The sequence below is a fragment of the Ochotona curzoniae genome, unplaced genomic scaffold (assembly GCF_017591425.1).
Source record: "Ochotona curzoniae isolate NIBS_2020 unplaced genomic scaffold, NIBS_Ocur_1.0 contig_4612, whole genome shotgun sequence".
In the NCBI taxonomy this organism is placed as follows: Eukaryota; Metazoa; Chordata; class Mammalia; order Lagomorpha; family Ochotonidae; genus Ochotona; species Ochotona curzoniae.
In genome coordinates this window covers 3,224,821-3,239,773 of record NW_024466343.1, presented here as the reverse complement: position 1 = coordinate 3,239,773, position 14,953 = coordinate 3,224,821, and the positions used below count along the sequence as shown (strand labels likewise).

General features: G+C 34.6%; 1 protein-coding gene and 1 pseudogene across 2 annotated transcripts in view; both read left to right on the top strand.

The window, feature by feature from the left end:
• The window catches only part of NEGR1 (neuronal growth regulator 1), an 808,008-nt gene that overhangs the window by 278,503 nt on the left and 514,552 nt on the right, over positions 1-14,953 (top strand). The gene's annotated exons all lie outside the window — the stretch shown is intronic.
• On the top strand, positions 7,049-7,219 carry LOC121161091 (annotated as a pseudogene).

The following is a 14,953-nucleotide window of genomic DNA, read 5'->3' as shown; positions in this document are numbered from 1 at the left end:
CTCTCCCAAGCCGTGAAGCAGAACTTGCTTGGGAGCGGAGCATCTGGACAGTAGTATGAATTCATATGAGAAGCCAGGGATGCAGGCTGAGGATTATTGTACCATGCCACTGCACCAGCCTCCAAATATTTTTACATTCACTTTATATGAATTTTTAAAATTATTCATAACATTCATTATATTTGGCAAGATGTCATTATGTCTATTTTTATAAATGATGCAACTAAGACTAGGAAGCACTAAATTACTTTCTGAAGACCACTGAAGTAAAAGAAAAAATCTGATTCCAGACAATGTATAACATTAAACAAACTTTATCATCATCTCTGTAGTTTCCAAACTTTTATAGCTATGTATTAGTTTTACAAGTGGAAAAAGGAGATGTTAAATTATGTCTTCAAAATAGCTATTAAGTAATAGATACCTGAGTGAATGTATACCAAACGTTAAAGCTGTGCAGTCAGAAGTTAGGAAATGTGGCTGTGGGTGGGCAGGAGACAGTAATGAGAAAGTTAGTAGGGAATGAAGGCAGCAGGGAGATAGATGAAATGACAAATTTCCACTTCTCAAAACCATGTGTAGACCTAATGGCACCAAATGAATCAAAGTGATGTACTTTATCATAATTAATGAAATAATGGAACAGTTTTTATGCATGTTTTAAAGTATAGTTGCTTGAAAAATAAAAGATCAATTTATTTAAATTTTTGAGTATCATGCAATGGTGTAGATTGATAGGAAGGTGACCTTCTCAATAAAAAATGAAATGAGACTTTAACCTGTTATGTCTCACCTGCACGTACTGCATATTGAGATCAACTAGAGAACACACAGATGCCCATGGCCCCTGACAGCTCCCTCTGTCCTGCCTTTGGCTCACAGGCATCTATTTTTTCATGGGTGTTTCCTTAGTGGTCCCCAGACCAGTCTGAACTTCCAAAGGCTCGAAAAGAGCAGATGACTAAGTCTGAAGGTTGTTTCAATTTATTTTATTTGTTAAAAGTGACAGTAACTAAAGCCTAAGGTCTCACATAGACTGTATACAGTTTTTGGAAAGTCTGATTTTTGTTTGATTTGCACCCCCTCCCCAAGCCTGTGGGTCCGTGCCATAGCCAAAGGAACAAATTCTATCAGCAAAACAAAAATACAGTTTTATTTGTGTTTCCTACTAGATTTAAAAAAAAAACACCATTTGTTCCAACTTTTCACTTGGAAAAGGAGATAAATTCATTCTATTTTTCCTTTTCAGATATCACTGAAAAGAATAATTTTTCTTGCTTTCATATTAGCAAATAGTTTTGAGTGTATGAAGTTTAACTTTCATTGAGCATTTTTGTTTAATTTTTACACATGCAACCTACAATGGGTGAAATAATGACAACTAAATATTCATGTTTAGTAGATGACTGTGACTCAAGCAGTTTCTGTATGACTAAACTATGACTAAAATTAACAATTGTTATTTTTAGTTTCTCAAATCCAGCTAGCATGTAAAAGAGTTTGACTTTTTGTAGTGACTGTAATGATGCAAGGTCGCATGAATACCAAAAAGAATGAATTGTGCATTTGTAAAGCAGAATGCTCTAATCTGCCCATCTGTGTTGACAGAAGAAAATCTCACAATTTTCTCACTTTTGAATGTTTAGCACTTCGAGGATTTCTCCTGTTAGAAACAGATTTTGTGAATTATATTTCACTTATATTCATTGATGTATTTAAATTAATCTTTGTGGTAGGACCACTCTAGCTTAACCAAGGTCAATATTAAAAATCAGTTTGTTTAGCTCTCCCTCCGTTTGAGTGCATGAGTCCACTAGTTTTGCAGGTATCTGGACACGATGTGGCCCCATTGACGTTAATCAGTACTAAACACCTGCTTTATGCACTGCAATGAGAAAGAAAAAAAACAGGGTGGGGGAAGTTTGAAGGAAATAGTAGATGCGGCTTCCATTGTTTTATGATTTGAGAAAGAAAAATAGAAAACAAGATTCAGACACTTCAAATCAATAGTAATGTTGCCTTTGTTGTGAAAGATGGCTTCAACTAAAAATTTAAAAAGCTGAAATTTGAGATCAATTGTATTTCATTGTTAAGATACTCTGTTTATCATCCTCATCAAGAAACTGTGTTTATCATCTTATACTGCATAACAGAAGCAAAAAAAAAAAAAACTGTAACCTCTTGGATACATGATATGGTAATGATTAATTGGAGATTACTTCATGATATGCTGGAAATAACAGAGCAAAAGGAGTCATGTAAATGCACATGTGTTCAATATTGAATTTGGGGGTTTAAAGCGTTGAAGATGAAAACATATATACCTGGACTTTAGTGTGAAGTGGAAACCTGAAACAAAGAGAGTGTTCATTTTTGAAAATTAGGTTCTTATTAATATATTTCTCAAATCACATATCTTAAAAGTTCTGTCTTGATATGAATTAAAAGATCCAGGTAGTAAATCCCAAATGCTGAGAGGTAAATGATTTTTACAGCATATCTCTTTCTCTCTCTATCTCTCATACATAGAAACACACAAATATCCTGTCTATTCTTTTTTTGTGCACTCAAGTCACTCAGCTCGATCAGATTTACTTATCAGATGTTAAAAAATGGAATGCAAGTACTGAGGCTAGGCCAGTAAATTAGAAAATAAAATAATTGTATTGAAATTTCAGGTTGATATCAAAGACAGAGCTTCATTAAACTTAGAAACAAGGACTTTACACTTTCCAAATCACAGATGATTAAATTTAATATTATCTTCCCAAAATGATATCTGATTCCAACTACATAGAATAAAATAAATCCATTAATTAAAAACACTAAACTGGAAGAGATTTTGAACATCTATTCTATCCAGACTCTGCTTTATGGAAGAGATTGATAAAGCAGCACGTCTGTAGTTGTGATTCAGCTCAGTACTTTGAAGAAGGGGTGGAATAAACAAATGGGCAAATATGCAGGTTATGTTTTAGGTAAAATGATGGAAAATAATTGAGTGTTGGCTAATGGCTGTACTGATTCCATTGTATAGATCTAGGAGCTTCTCCAAAAGAGGTGTAGACCAAATGTTAAAATTATTACAGATTTCAAAATTTTGTATATTAAATGGAACAGGAAATAAAATGATACTTCTTTTTTTTTTAAGATTTATTTTATTTTTATTGGAAAGGTGGATATACAGAGAGGAGAGACAGAGAGGAAGATCTTCCGTCCGATGATTCACCCCCCAAGTGAGCGCAACAGTAGATACTATGCCGATCCGAAGCCAGGAGCCTCTTCCAGGTCTCCCACGCGGGTGCAGGGTCCCAAAGCTTTGGGCCGTCCTCGACTGCTTTCCCAGGACACAGGCAGGGAGCTGGAAGGGAAGCAGGGCCGCCGGGATTAGAACCGGCGCCCATATGGGATCCCGGGCGTGCAAGGCGAGGACCTTAACCACTGTGCCACCGCGCCGGGCCCAAGAATGATATACTTCTAAGCTGTGTCCATATCACAACTCCTATCACATGCTGCCTAATCTGCTTTTATAGTTTTTTTAGTAGCAATATTTTTAAAATGCTTACACATATTCTTGTGATATTAGACATCTTTAGAAACCCATGAAGAATAGGTAATACACATAAATAGTCAAAGGAAATAAAAATAAAATGTGCCTGGAATTAAAACAGCCATTATCACCCTCTGCCTATCAAAAAAAAAAAAAGATAGGCTTAGCTTGTTTGTCCACATTTTATTGACAATAATGTATCTTCCATAAGAAAGCTCTTCAAGTCTTTTATGAGCTTTGGGCAAAACTATGAAATTCTCTTCACTTATGTAATTGCTCTTAAATAAATTATTCACTATGTGTATAATAGAAAATAACTCTTTTTTACAAAGAGGAACACTAATGGATGAGAGTTAATAGGTCTCTTAATACTAGGTTTTGCACGAACAGAATTTTTTTTTTTCATGTGAGTTCTTTGGACTCTAAACTGAGCATTTACATTCCATTATATTACAGTAAATACACAAAAAATAGCATAAAGGAAAATAGACTATTTTCTGTCTTCTGCTATTCCGGAGTTAAAGTTTCGATTAATTTCAATGAGAAGTTGAATGAAAATGGCGGGCCATCATGAGTAAAGTTTACACATTTAATAGATTATGTTTTTGTAACGTTACTGGTATCACTAAGAGATGTGGAGAATGTTGATGTAGATATCTGCAAAATAATAAATACATCATCGAGTATAAAACAAATTATTTTAAAAACCCAAACAAGTGTTATCTATAGGAGATTCAGGAATAATTTGTCCTCAGTTTTTAAGTGTTGCTAATAAATCAGGAAACTACAGTGTATTATTTTAATGACTATCTTATTAGTGTTACAAAGTAGTAAGTGGCTTATTTCATTATATAATTTCATGAATTTTAATTTATGGAATATGATTATTAGTAGAGTATATCAATAGTCCGTCAAGAGTTCAAAGAAGAAACATTTAAAAATAATTCAGGAATTGTATAGAGAAATTTTCTTTATATCCCGAATATATTACAATATGATTATTCTATTCAATTATTTTTTCACGTAATTGCTATTAATTGTGCTCCCACCTATTTTGGCCAAAACATTATTAAAGTACTCTGAGTGTCCAGAATCAATAGTTGTGAATATCTTGAAGTGATTTGGTTAATGTGTTCACACTGTGTCCTTTACACTGTGTAACTGTGGCAGACATGTGAAAACATAAAGCGCATCAAGGGGTTTGGGGATGATGATGTTGCTACATAATCTACTTCCTTGACTGCATTCCGTGAAAAGCTGAGTTTTTCTAGAGAACTTTCTTTTGAACAATGAATGAATCAAATGATATACAAAATGAAAATGCGAATGATTCGTATGAGTCTCAAAAGGAAGAAGCAGAGAGAGGAGACAGGAAAGAGGAGAGAAGGGAGAGGGGAGATGTGAGAGGGGAGAGGAGAGAGAAAAGATGAGAAAAGAGGAGGAGAGGAGAGGTGAGGAGAGGAGAGAAGAAAAGAGAAAAGAGAAGCTGGGAAGTATGCATTCCATATCAGCCTGGATTTGAGTCTTTGAGCTAGTTTACTTTTTAGACTAATGCAACCATGGGCAGAAACATGGAATGACTTGGGTGATTGTGTTCCTGCCACCCACATGGGGGACTGCATCGTGTTCCTCACAGTGGACTGCAGGTAGGCCAAGTATTTGCCATAGTGTTTGTTTGGAGAGTGAACTAACAGGTGTGAGTCTTTCCTTCCTCTCTCCCATTCCCTCTTCCTTTCATATAATAATAATAATAATAATGATGATGATGATGATAATCTTTTCTTTCTTATGTGGGCCAATGTGATGACATTGATATTACCGTAGAACTAATATGACAAAAAACTGAAAACATTTCAGAGTGATACTGATTTATAGCATGAATAACTTATTAACTATCTGGCATCAGGTAAGTAATTTCAAGAGTAGGAACTGACACAAAGTGTAGCATTTCAGGTATCAGAATAGTAGTACAACGATAATAAACTTTGAACAAGCACCCTTGGGTTGTATCACAGGCAGACACGATAACTTTAAACAATTTCCTCATCTTAAACTTTCATAGCTGCTCTTCCTTGAAAGTGACTTTCTTGAGAACAGACCTGACACTGGGTTGCTTCTACAGTCTATATCACAGAGTTGAGAAAACAAAGGAACTACTATAAGAGTCTAAATGTCTTCTGTCAAAACACAAAATGACTAGTAAAATATATTTACTATAATGTTAATGTTTTAAAACATGTTAGCATTACTACTAATTTCTATTGAGCCCTTCAAGATATCTTAGTAAATGATTTTAAGAATAAGCTGGAAATAATAGGTTTTGTGGGGGAGGCAGATATACAGAGGAGGAGAGACAAAGAGGAAGATCTTCCATCTGATGGTTCACTTCCCAAGTGACTACAAGGGCTGGAGCTGAGTCAGTCCGAAGCCAGGAGCCAGGAGCTCTCCTGGGTCTCAAATGCGGGTGAAGGTTTCCAAGGCTTTGGGCCGTCCTCCACTGCTTTCCCAGGCCACAAGCAAGGAGCTGGATGGGAAGCAGGGCCACTGGGATTAGATCCAGCGACTATATGGGATCCTGGCATGTGCAAGGCGAGGACTTTAACCACGACGCAATCGTGCTGGGCCCAATAGGTTTTTTTTTTTTGTTTATTTCCAAAATTATTTTGTTGAGAAAAATAATCAGCATTATTGGTTTTTCAGCTATTTAAAGACTTAAAAGACCAAGCAATTCAGTGCATAATTGCAAAAATGGCAGATATTTTTATTTTTTAAATGTTGAATTTTATCCAGTTTCTATTTATTATGTGTTAAATGTTTTGTTTCATGAATAGTTATGAAACACACCTACTGCTCAAGTTACAGTGTTGAATCTGGAAAGATTCAAAGGTAGATAAGTTAATTGCATGGTCACTAAGTAACTTGTTGATAACTGGGGTGTATAAATATAACACATAAAGCAAAACAGTTTGTTCCACAGAAGCACTAAACACATAAATTCACAAAGAAAGTTATATTTCACATTTTTTCTAGACATGAAATAATTATATAATCAAATAATGTATAATAGCCTTGTAATATACTTTGTGAGCCAGGAAATATTGAATTTGACAACGAGAATGTGCTTAAAATTTGACTTAATTGAAAAATTGAGAATAAATCTGCAAAGTGATAGTTTTTGTGTCAATAATTTATTTCTTAGAAAGTATTTTTAAAGTTAACTTAAAAAGCCTTTTTAATTCCTGAAAAGTCAATTTCATGTTGACACACACTTATTATATATTTGGTAATAATTTTTATTTTAATTTTTAAAAGTTATCAAATCTCAAAAGAAATCTTATTGAGCTTATGAACGTGGAAGCAGGGATTGTAGGCAAAGAAAAGCAAGTAAAAATAATTAAGATAGTGATTATGTTCAGATTCTCATTTAAAAAAATTCTGTACAGAATTAACTCATTTGCATTTTAAAATATTTTAACTAGAGTTTAGAATATGCAACACATCGCTTCTCGGCCTTTTGGCTAAGATCAAGTGTAGAATATCCAATGTGATTTGCAATATAATTCTCAATCCTTGCATTTCAGCTTTTCCTGTATATAATGTTCCATAAGGTCTTAAAGTAAACATTTTACAAAACGCTTAAGGTAACACCTTAGGAAAACATTATTCAACTCCCAGCATTCAAAAATGTATTTATTAAGTTTATGATTTCTAACCAAAAGAAAAATATAAAGCATAAAATATACTTCAAAATGAAGAATCAGTTGCAGAGGAAATGTTTTAAGTGCAACCATCTATCCTCAGTTTGCTTTATAAATTACCTCTGAGTCCATGGTAATTTCACAATATCCTATCAAATAGAAACTGGTTGAATATGTAGTACCTATGGAACAGAGAATGCAAGTCAGATATTTTGTAGGATTTTGAAATTCCCCTTGAGAAACATGTATTAGCAGGCAGTGGAGAATGGGTCTTTTAGATAGCAGAGAAACAACATAAATAAAATTTAAGATGTAAAAGAATAGATGGAAAAAGTCAGCTGAGGATAGGTACAATCAAGTTCTACCTAAAGTGATATAAAATTTCTTTAATATAAGAGATATGCTTTTTGAAGTCAGGGCATATAAACTAAAGAATTTGCTTTGTTCTTAGTTCCTTCTATTCATTCACTTTAATCTTTTCTATCATCTTTTGTAGTGAACTTATAGTGGATATGGGGATGGGAAAGAGTCTTTAGATATTTTATTTTGCAGCTGTATGTGTCCTAACAAGTTATCTATTTATCTATTTGCCAATTTTTAATTTGAAAAGCTTTGTAATACACCAGTAATGAATGCATTCACAACTCCATCTTCTGTAATCACTGCAGTGCCTGCACTGCTATTTGGCACTCATTAGCTAGAAATGCCATTCACCTATAATTTATGACTAGCATACAATTATGTGTTATCACTACTTCAAGTGATTAGTACACTGCATGTTTCTGAGATAATGGCATGCAACACTCCATGATAAATTGTACTGCAGTGGATGGTTCACTGCTGTCATTTACTCTATTATTGTCCTAAAAACAGTCTCAAGAGAATTATATTGAAATATGAGTACCTCTCTAAAGTGTGAGTATTGGGTCAATGTTTTCCTTCAGGAAAGGGATAAATGGTTCCCAGGAAAAAGACAGTACTTTATGTTAACATGTATGCCAGAAAATATTCTGATTAAAAGGAACCATGAAATATTAAGGACAGATGAATTTTTCCCTAAAAATTCATGATCATATTTTCTGTAAAGACTAACTATTTAGTAACCTGACAATATAAATAAATATTTAACAATAAAATCATGAGATACACAATGGATACATATTTATTTATTTTGCTAATCTTACATAGTTGATTAGGGCACAGAGGGTCAAGAGTTATAAGAAAGTAGGTAAGACCATTGTTTCCACACTAATATCATTTTTTTTTCTGTATCTGGGGTCAGGGGAGAAACAAAGGGAGAACCCCCACCTATACCAGGACCTTTATATGGGGCATCCTCTGAGGGTCCTGCTCAAGCAGTTTTGATAGTTCGTTTTCAATTGCTGCCAGTCTCACTGTTCCAAGCACAATGAAACCTATTCAGAATCCACTGGCTGACATAGTCTCTTCATGGTTGTGGTTCTGAGATCAGCAGTTCAGTTGGAGGGATCTCCAAAGAAACTTCGTCTGAGGTGATCCCAGACCTGATTCTTGTGTGAATTTGCCAGTGCAGGGTCGGGCACAGTCCATCTCCCCAATCATCTTATACTCATGCTGGTCGTTGCAATTGTTGAATCAGTTCTATTTCCAGCCCTGTCTTCCATGCGGACCAGTGCTTGTTGCAGTCCAGCCCGATCCTGCCTACTTCTTACTTGGCCCTAATGTAAACCTGTGGAAACTGCAGCCTAGTCTGGGTAACTTTCCATAACTGCCACCAGGCCTGCCCCCTACCCTGATTCCCATGCTTGCCACTATGTACCGCAGACTCGTTCGGTCTGTCTCACATCTCATTTAGCTCTTGTACATGTCAGTGGGCATCAAAACCTAGTTCAACCCAAGCAGCCCTCCTATCCAGCCCATACACATACTGGTGGGTGCATTTCTAGCCACCCAATGGATACTTTTTTGAAATACAAATTATCAAATTTGATGTGGTGCAATAAAAACAGAATTATGTTTAACATTTTCAACATTTTAGCTTCATTATCTGCCTGGTAAGTCCACAATAGTTGAATGAACAGCATTAATTATTTACTGTATTAGTCAAAGCACTACTTAAAAGATTTCACAGGAATAATCTGAAATAATTCATGTAGAAATCTTACAAATGGAGTATTTGTGTCTCATAAGGCATAGAAAAATTATATAATTTACATAAGAGCACATAAGAAATATATGAGTTGTATTAATGTCCTTGGGCTTAGACAAAATTTTACAAAATGTGTGCTTAATAAAAGAAAATTATAATTCTCAGAGTTCTAGAGCTAGAAATAAAAAAGTGAGACTTACAAGGCCTGATAACTTCACAAGCTATAGGAAAGAAGTCTCTCTTGTTTCTCCTGGGACCCAATAGCCCCAGACATTCCTCGGCTTTAGTGAATAATATTTCAATCTGTACCTCTGTATTTACATGATCCAAGCCGTGTGTCTCTGTGACCTCTCTTCTTATAACAGATATTGGGTATTCATTAGTACCAGTCCAGAGGAATTGCATCTTTAGTAATTGCATCTGAACATCTGCAGTGACTTATGTTTGTGTAAGTTCATTCTGAGATTCTGAGTAGAGTTCTTTAGAGGACTCTCTGCCCCACTATACTGTTAGAGTAGAAGGCTCCAGTTAAGCATGAGCAAATCTCAACATCTAAATAATATATGTAATTGTGCCAGCAATGTAGCATGCTTCAGTAAATATATCATCTACTGACCATTCCAAACCTCCAGGTAGATGTTTCCTCTCTTCTACATATGCACATACATGCTTGAGGTCATTGGACAAGCAACAGCAGCATTTAAATACAAAACTATTTTTCTGAAATACAAAGTTCTGCCTTCTGTTTATTTTCTTATCTTGATCAACTTTATAGTTGAAACCAAATCCCTTGAAGTAATTTGTAAAATCCATCAAAATTTCCCTCCTGCTTTTTCTACTCTGTCATCCAGATAATTGTTTATCAGTTCTGACCTGGTCTCCAAGCTTTCTTGTTGGTTGCTCTGCCTACTGTACTCTTTTGGGCATTTTTTTGTTTGTTTGTTTTTGTATACTGTTATGCTCTCATTTTGTTGTTTTGGCTGTCTGTTCCTTCTCAGGTCTTAGAATATGTTTGGCCAACATATTATGGGATTCCATGTCAATGAAAGCAGCACCTAACACAAGTGTTTGTACCTTTCTGTGATTGTCCATTTAATGGTCTTTTAGTCTGTGGGAGCAAGTACCACAACTGTGAAATCATAGTCCAGTCCCAAGACAGCCATGCAAAATACATTATATACAATATAAAAGAGAATAGTGGCTTATGATCAACTATTTATATGTTGAAAAATGAATAGAATTAATGATAAATTGAAGTCAGACTATCTCTTTGTACCAGGTATTGTAGCAGGAAGAAACTGACTAAAATTTGAGTCAATGTGCTCTTTTTTTTTTCTGAAAATGCTTATTCTGACTATTTGGTGCACTGAAACTCAGAAAGAAAACATTTGGTTTCCAGCAAAGAGTTGAAAATCAAGTTACATGTCTGAAGTGCCACTTGCTGCTGCTGTTTTTTCATTAGTATAGATGCTTTTAGCAATGCTCTAAGAATTAAGATGGAATATTTCCATTTTCACTCCTTTCCCTCTACTATGGCAAATGTTGAAACACAGTCAGAAAATGTGTGGTGGCAAGCAATTTTCATAATAGCTCAGCCATGACATAAAGCATGAATGACCAGGTTCCCTTTGCAAGGCCCTGGCTGCTTCCTGGAGTTGGACAAAGTCTAAACTTAAAGCTGCATGCTCCAAAAGGCATATGTTAACAGAGCCGCAAGAGCTACATACAAGATTTCAGCTGAAGAATTTAGCTCTCTTAGGACAGAATGCTATAGGTATAGCATCTGCCATTTTAGAGCATGGAATAAACTGAAGCCACTGAGCATAGTTTCTCTCTGTTAAGCTACATGCAAAATAGAGACCAAGAATACACCTTTTGCTGTGTACCCTTGTGTTACAAAATGTCACTTCTGTGATTATGTACAACCTTATCTGTGATGTGGAAATTTGATAAAAGTTTCAAAGTTATTAGAAAGAGCAGAGTTGAAGTGTTGTGTTAGCAGGCTGAAGAGTGAAAGTGATAGTCTTCAAAGATTTTTTTTTTTTTTTTTTTTTTTTTTTGCAGACCATCTGTGAAATTCACTTGGCTTTCTTGAAACTGTTCATGGTTGTAGCAGCTGGCTATTTCCCTTGTGTACTGCTAAAAAAGGGGTTTCCACCTAAGCATATAAATCTATGAGTGAAAAATAGTTCTCATGTGAAATTAAAAAAGAAACCATGAAAGCATGGAATAAATCTACACAATCGTTGTTCCTACAGTGATGCAAGTGGAATTTTTGAGAAAAATCATATAAATACCACCAAAATTTCGCTGTTTTTTAACGAAGAAGTATAGTGATAATGAATTGGAAAAGGCAATATGCATGCAAATCAATGAGAAATATTACTTTGCATTATTCCTAATCGCATTATCTTATTTCAGATCATTTTTGAATTTAACTTTCCCCTTGGAAATTTACCAGGCTATCGTTCTTGATTATGCAGTGATACTCTTCAGTATAAGTATGATTGATTAATTTGCCTTGTGCTTACACTCTAAATCTTAAAGTTATAGTCATGTTTGACCTCCAAGTACACAGTTCATCTATATTTTTAATAGATCCCAGTAAGAGAGGATTATTTTCTTTAAAATTCAAGCTTACAATTTCTCTTTCTCCAGTAAGGCCTGTGGTGATAGAAAATTTATATGCACCACTGTCAACATGCCATACAAGAAGAATTATTGATGCCTTTGGATGATGGCTAGATTGAATTGCTCTATTTTCTTTCCATAACTGCTTACTGTGAGTGGGAACACCCAGCATGGGCTTTTCCCTGTTATAATCCGTTTCTTACAGAGTAGTGGCATTTATTTGAATTTTGCAAGTATAATATCAGTTCTCCATTCATTATTTTTCATAAGTGCATCTTAGTGTAATAATCCTCTGTTCTCTCCTCTCATGTTTTTGTCACAATTTATTACATCAGCAAAGAGATCTTTGTTTTTTCTATCCTTGAATATACTCAGAACTCATTTAGATTTTCTAAAACTGAAACAAATACAGATAATTATTCCTTGTCCTGTATTAACTACCCAGCTGGTTCAGCCTAGATTATCCTACTAAATACAAAATTGCAATACAATTGACTTGCATCCTTCCTCCAAGTTGTGAAAATATGAAGGATTTTAAAAGCAGCTTTATTATCTTGTCCTTTAGGCATGATCAACTATTTTTCTATGATCTTGAACCATATGTTGCTTTTAACTCCTTTAATTTTTGCTTCTCTGCCACACAGCAGAAATAAAAGGAAGAGGTTACCATCTGCAATGGTTGTTAACACTTGCAGGAGTTTTTGACTTGTCTGTTGATGTGCTTGAGACATGGTGGATTTTTCAGAATGCTTCAATGTCTTTGTTATACAAAAGCACAAGATAGGAAATTATAAATTGACCTTTTACTCTTTAAGATCTTGTATTGTTTTATCTAAATCAGACATAAGTAGGTGTTCGCATCCACAAAGATACTTGGAAAATCAAGATTAGGATTGACATTTTGAAGCTGCTTATGAGAAATTTACTAACAATAGGAAAAGAAGGGTATAGTAAAAACAGGCAAGAATAATATTAACAGTGCCCACCTTGTTGAAGGGACACTGGGACTTACAATTATTCTATTTTTAAATGGAATCTGACATTTTCAGCAATTAATATGTTCTTCATGTATGTGTTAAAAGAAACTTTTTAAAGTTTTTACTGTATTTCTAAATTTGTGTTGTAAAATACATAAAAATTGTTCACCTTATATAAGTAAAAGGAGTTATCAGAGAAGAAATCTGCTACAATGCATAGGGTCCTATGTTAATAAGTGCATATTTAAAAATTTACCTGCAGTTATTTTTCCAGACATTATTAAAAGTTATAGCTGTACTGTTATGGGAAGATGTATATCTGTATTTAATAGAATGCTGAGAATCATGAATTTTAAATAGATTATAATTTAAATATAAACTTTAAAAAATACTAAGTCTGTTGTATCATTTCTGGAATCTGCTAATGACAATAGGATTGATTAATGAGATGAGCCTTTGAACTTTTGAGAGCATAGCTGCTAACATTCTACATCATCAGCTTGCATATGGCTCTGGATTAATGAAGAACTCAACCGCTACAACAATGTAACTGCTTCTAGATTGGCATTTTTTAAAATCACATAACATAGTTTACAAGCCCAGCAAAATGTGGTAATTGTAACCTTTTATCTTTTAAATTGGCCATTTTTAAAGGTTCTATTTCATCACTGGATCAAGTAAGCCTGTTTTCTGCAGGGGATAAGGATGAACCTACAAAATATTTACAAATATGACTTCAAATGAACTTCCCAAAGTTATCTATTAAATCCTAATATATTACATTGTTTTCTATCAGGAAGGTTAATACCCTCATAACCAGAAGTGAGCCACATAGACCAGCCTTGTAGCGCAGTAAGTTAAGCCACTACTTGTAGAGCCAATATTGCCATGTTTGAGTGCCAATTGAGTCCTCATTAATCTTTTTATCTAGCCAGTAGCCAGATAATAACAGATAATGTTCCAAATACTTGAGCCCTACCACAAAAGAATGAAACTCGAATAAAGTTCCAAACTCCCGGCTCTAGACTTGTCCCTCCTTGGCCATTTTTACCATTTGGGGTGTTAATCTGCCGGTGAAAGGTTGACTTCTCTCTCTTTCATATGCCTATCACGTAAATAATCAAATGTTTTTTTAAGTGAACATTAAACTTAAGTATAGAAAATAGCTTGTAAAGTTCCAAATTGCAATGAATGACTGGGGTACCACCTAGACTTTCTTAAGTAATTTTCCACAAGGAAAGAGCTACATCCAGATTCTCGCCAAACATCCAGTCAGTGTTGTGTCAAACTCTCCAAAACTTTATCTGTTGTGAAATATTTGGAATGCACATGGACGGCACCAGTGCATTGCCTTAAAGTGAAAATATCATTAATGTTAAAGACTATGCAGCACTGCTTGCATAGACATAAAAAAAAAAGCAGAAAACCTTATGAAGTTAAATAACAAATGCAGACATTTTCTGCTTTGCCTATCATGTGAGAAAAGTGATTTGATGTCTGTGTCTAGTGATTTCATGTCTGTGCTTTGGTCTGGAATGTCTACAATTTCTTTAGCTCTGCCTTTATGTTCACAAACTTTACAACACTGTTTCAAGGAAATCACCAAATGAAAAAATCTAAAAGCATAATGTGATGGTAGTCAGAGTTTTGCCAGAAAAAAAAAAAAGGATGATTTTAAATTCTCTTGTTAGAAAGTGAAAGTATTTTGCACAGTTCTCCCACTGTCTGGCTTCATTGGCCAGAACTTGAATATAAACACACGAGCAAACCACAAATGAACAAAATAACATTATCATGCTTAATTCCAACTAATTGAATTCACAGTCTGCTGCTGTCATCCAGACCACTAACAGTGTCTCACTCAGTATTTCCTCAAATTGAACATGGAATCTTCTTTCTTTATAATTCCCCAATTCTTAAAAACCCATTTGGGGTTGCTTGAAGTTAATGTGATTTTAGGTAAATGTAA